Genomic DNA, 6,000 nt, shown 5'->3' with positions numbered 1-6,000 from the left:
ACATGGTGATAATTATCTTCAAAAGTTTTCCTTTATTTCAATTTTTTTGTAGAATCTTCTAATATCACTTCCGAAACCACTGCCATAATATTTGAGTTGTCCTGTCAACTAGTGCAGTAAGTAGAATGTTATTTTCTTATTATTTTTTGTTAACTTTTATTGAAATAATTTGTTCCATTTCTAAAAGATTGAAACTTTGGCTTACAATCTTTTATATTGTTAGGTACGAGGCAGAACTTGTAGCAGCTGCGGTCCAACACCTTCCAGATGATGATGATGATGCTTTTGAATAGCTTTGTTAAGATGCTTTTGCATATTTAGGGATTGGCAGATTCAATTAGTTTTGTATCATTGGATTTTGCTCTTGAGTTCCGACATTTAATTCTGATTTTTATTTGGGGCTTCGAATAGTATTATCGCATCTCTCTATATGTGATTTGGGTACTGTGCAGATGTTTTCATCAGTGGAGTTGGCTAAGCTATCTTAGTTCAACTACATTACAGAGATATTTTTATATGCTAAGAAAGTTTTTTCTGTTATATACTCTTGCACATTTTGCACAAGAACTTTTTGTACTCTTCAAATATTTCAAGAATTCTCAAGTGCCTTTCATTGTGTACTGTTGGGGGAAATTGTAGTTGCGATGATTGTTGCTCGTAATATATTATGGCTTGTTAAAACTTTCTCTAAAAATTCTAGCTATGTTTGAGGATTTATTTTAACCCTGAAATTGGTTTACATAGTTGATAACTTTGGCTATCAAGCCTGCCTGGGTATTCTTGTGGATATGTTGTCTTTCAAACACATAAAGGTATAGACATTTCATTAATTGAGCTCTCGATTGATTTCTACATAAAGATTCGCATTATCTAAAGTCATTTCCATTCAACAGCCTACATATTCTTCTTTAACTATAGTAAAACTCGGAGATGGAAAGCTTATCAAAGCTAAGGTAGCATCTTAAATCCAAACTTCTGACTCCCATTTGAAGTAGAGATTAAAGCTTTATAAGATGGCACGCTGTTGAAAAGTTGAAAGCAATTAAATATGCTGGCTAGACATTGCATTTATATATGGGTGGCCATGTTAAGCTCACGTGGTCTTGGAGGAAAGTATTTTCTGCTCTGTATTAATGCTGGCATGATTTAGATTTTATAGGAGTGTTCCAACATCAATTTTCAGTCCTCACTTTTATATATTTATCACTTATATTCATGCCAATGCTAGGTAACTTTGGCTTTGAAGGAAATAGTTCTATGCCATTTTATTGCTTAAGCATCACATTTTATCTGTTGTTGGTTTAACATGTTTAATGCTCAAGCAATATTTTCTGAAGTGTTGCTTGTCTTCATGTATGTTGGAAGAAAACCACGCCAGGCATGGAATGCTGCATTGTGATGTTAGTAATTACTAGTGTGGAAATGTGAATGCTGGACTGAGCGCTCCACACACATAGCTTGTTATTATTTAATTGGCAGAGTAAACCTACAGATTTACAGGGGTGACAGGTTTTGTTGGAACACAAAGTAAAACTTGGGTGTAAATTTACTAACTAATTGAATCCCCTCTTGCTAAACAAAGGTAATACTAATAACCCATATGCGCTGGTTTCTATCAGACAGGAATTTCTGTGGTGGTTTCTCTCATACACGACTACTATTTGTGAACTTTGAATGTGAAACTACTTTGAAAGAACATTCAAAATGATTTTATTTATTTATTTTTAAATAATTTTTTATGTTGTCTCTAGAGAGACAATAGTTTGAATTATGGAAATTTATTTATTTTTAAATAATTTTTTATATTGTCTCTAGAGAGACAATGGTTTGAATTATGGACATATTGTCTTTATAGAGACAATATGTTTTTAATCTCAGCTATTGTCTCTAAAAAGACAAAAATGTAATTGTCTCTAAAGAGACACAAATGAAGTTGTCTCTAAAGAGAAATGAAATTGTCTCTAGAGAGACAAATCAAATTGTCTCTTAATAGACAATAATTCTTGTCTTTATAGAGGCAATAATAATATGTGTTCTATATTGTCTTTATAGAGACAAATTTTCGAGACATTATATTTTGAGACACCCGCTTAGAGACAATATTTAAGACAATACACAAGTTTCTTTTTTTCTTAAGTTAAGACAACTGACTCAAATATTGTCTTAAATATTGTCTTAAAACACCCCCTACATGTAGTAGTGTACTGCAAGACATGTACAATTAGATTTTATGTAAATTAGATTGTTTTGTAGAATTAGATTTTATGTAAATTATTATTCATGCGGTTGTGGAAGCGGAAAAATCCATAGCATGATGAGAATGCTCGCGAGTATATTTGCTTCTATCGTGGCAAAGCTCATCGATAGTGTTGCTTCATTCAAAGACAATAATTTAAGCATTATTGGTGCCACTTTCTATTGTACTTTTGGGCACATTACTCTTTTTTTTTTTATGAATCTCTCTTTTCCAAAGTAGGAGAAATATGGGATATTATTCATAAGGGCATCCTAAAATTGAAAAATATTTTCAAAACATATTTAAAGGATGAGTTTCTTGTGACAGCGTACATAAAAATTTAAACCACTCTCTACAAAATGTGCAACCAAAGGCCTCCTTATGTGTAAGCATAAAAACTCTATGACAAGTACAGGATTTCGTTGGAAGATTACGCTGCTCACACAATATTGCAAATTTGTATTATTTCCCCATCCCCTATCATTGCTGATGGAACTATTTCATGAATGTTGATTTTCCCAAACCAGAGAAAGAGCAAGTTCAAACGAGGTTCATCCAATGAAGAGATATGTTCAAGCTAGGCTCCAACTAGCATGGACAGATACATTTTTGAATTTTGGATATCTTCATTACGCCACACCAAATTGAGTGTGTAAGAAATCAATTCCATCTTTCAACATATTAATTTCAGGTAGAATGGATAGATAGAGAATAATAATTGTTCAAAATTGTAGAAAGTGAATGCATGTCATTATTCTTGCAAACATTAGACTAAAAGGGGAATTATGTTTACGAAATTCAAAATTTGTAGCAACCATATCAATATGGAAAATTCTCATGTATGAACAATGAGCAAATGTTTGCAATTTTCTTTACTATAGTTTTCTATGTTTTCAAGCAACACAAAAATTGAACCATCTTGTTATTATCGCAACATTTTGTCATATTTTCTTTCGATGTGGATAAATATCAAATTTAGTATCGAATTTTCTAATCACAAAATTTTTAAATTCTCCCATAGTGTCCCCTACCTCTATAGTGGCTAGATTGAGACCCCTCTTAATTAGAAAATAAGGTTATAGTAAGGTGGGTCATTTACACACCTTAAAAACCTATAGGATCTATGCATTATTTGTAATTTCATTGCAAGTGAAAATTACATTCATTCATGGTGAAAATTACATTCTTTATATGCCATGAATACCACTCAATAGACCATCCAATGGTAATTGTGTGATGAGTCAGCCATGTTTAGGAGTTTCCTCTGACTTTGGAATGGTCCTTTATGTACACCATATTGAAGAAACCACCTCGCCTTTGTCTCTCTCTACTTGCATTAATAATAGTTAGCCATAGTTCAAGAAAATTAGAAGCATATGAGGACATCAATTATATGTTGGACTATAAGAGATTGGTTACCTTTCTTGGTAAGTTCTGGTATCCTTCACCAAACATCTTGTCAAGCTCACTAAACATGAAAATTTGGAACAACAATCAATTTGGGAGGGTATGTGATTTTCTTTTTGCTGAAAATATTAAATAAATTACAAAACCAATTTGAAGGAATAGAAAATCTGAAAACTCGTTGTCATATAGAAACACTATAAAATAATTCATATATTACTTCATTCCCATATTGGGCAGATGAAAGAATCGAAAATGTTGATAATACTTTTTCACCAAAATTAGGTGTGAACATCCCCCAACCCCCCCTTAATCTGAAGTGATGTTGGTGAGTCCAAGAATTATTTTGATTATTTCAAAATTTTCCTCTCCAAGATCTTTGGAGAAGATGTTTTTTATATGCTCATTTGTGGAACAATGTCGCAACTTGATGTTGAATCAGATGATACTTTGTATTGATGTGTTTGGTTCAATCATGAAACTTTATGTTCTTGGCCAACTTTATTGCAAAAGTGTTTTCAATCAAAAGAGGAGTTGAATGGATTTGTTTCTCCTACAAATCTTCCAAAATTTTTCGAAGCCACACAATTTCCTTTGTTTCTTGAGTTGCTGCCACATATTCTACCTCAATTGTGGAATCTTATGGAACTGATTGTTTCTGTGACCTCTAGGAGACGTCTCATGATCCAAGACTCATAACATAACCTGTAGTAGATACTACAATTTATTTATCTCCATCGAGATTTGAATCAGAGTATCCAATCAAGCTAAATGTCACCGACTTGTGTATAGTTGAGTCTAAAGTCTTGATTCCCCTCAAGTACTTTAGAACTCTTTAATTGTCAGAGCTAACCAGAACCACCGCTAGCAAGAATATATATATATATATATATATATATATATATATATATATATATATATATATATATATATATCAAAAGGTATTCATTAAACCTAAAACCCTAAAGAACCACTATAGTCGATATTGTAACAAGTTTCCAAAGGAAAGATGGCTTATCTCTCATAGAAGATGTTACCTTTGCAACTTTTTTTTTCGACACTCTGCATTTATAACATGACCAAAACTTGTGACAAAGCCCGCTTTAGGTTTTTTCACTTGTACATGTCAACCAAGGATTACATCACCCCTGCTATCCCCGACTGTGCACAAAGGGATATCCCCGGGAGACAGACTCCAGGATTTCTCTTTCAAACACTAAACTTAGCTCTGTAAACTATTGGCCCTGATCTCCTTTGTCCTGAAGATGTTGGCTCAGGCTTACGTCATCCTGGGTTGTTCAAATGCACACACAAGAGCTTAACCTAGCAAACAAACTCTGAGATTTCTTTGTTAGTTGTTGGGTCTGACTCTGTCAACTGATGACCCCAGCTCATGTTAAAATTCTTTCATGTCTTGACCTCTAGTAAGAGTCAGTGTAGACCCACATGTACTCCATGAAATCTCAACCTCCTCTTAATTAATTGGGCTCACACGTTAGGTCAATCACAATCAGCTCGACTTATATCTAAAACAACCATAGTTTTTTTCCTTTGCATGCTTCAATTGTTTTTGTAATGGAAGGTAAGGAGGTTATGAAGTGGTTAGGAGTTGGCTAGGCTGTAGAGTTGAGTTAATAGAGGCTTAAAGCCTTGAATGCATTATTGTTCAGCGAATAAGAGTCTGTGTTCACTCTATGTCTCGAAACAAATAAAACACTATAGGTGTCAATGTATCAATTAACACATTGACTTCAATTAGAATAAGTTTCAAAATTTATTTTTATGTATATTTCTATTTTTTTAAGAAAATGGTTTTCTAAGAAAAATTGATATGTTTTGTTTTTATTTATTGTAAAAAAAAATAAAAAAAAATTATCATGTGTTAATGGGAGTACATTAAATGTAAGTGAATAAAGTAAATTATTTCCATTATAAACATTATCACATTTAATCGGGCACATTATGTGTAGGTGTTTATTTTTCTTTAATGTGTCATTACTTTATGATTTATATGTAGAAATATCAATATTATTGATCATTTTTATTTTTCATATGTATGATTTGTTATGTCGAATTGTAAAGGTTGATACTTTCACAGTGGTATGTATAAGTTGTCAAAGTGTATATATGCAATAATGATGTATGCGTCTCATATATATTTGAGTATAAATGCATAAAAATAATTTGATGTGTTAAATATTTTCATAAATAAATAATATTTCCCAATCATATTGAACCAAGAATTTTGGTTCCTTATATGGAGTGACGCTCTCTATATTAATATATCAAAACTTTTCTTCTTTTCCTCACAATGTGAGATAATCCCTTTCTCTATTTTATGTGTAGCGACTAGCAAAACT

This window comes from Pinus tabuliformis, chromosome 6 (genome assembly GCF_031772625.1).
Source record: "Pinus tabuliformis cultivar Carrire ecotype Pingquan chromosome 6, CPIR1, whole genome shotgun sequence".
NCBI lineage: Eukaryota > Viridiplantae > Streptophyta > Pinopsida > Pinales > Pinaceae > Pinus > Pinus tabuliformis.
This window is presented reverse-complemented; position numbering follows the sequence as displayed.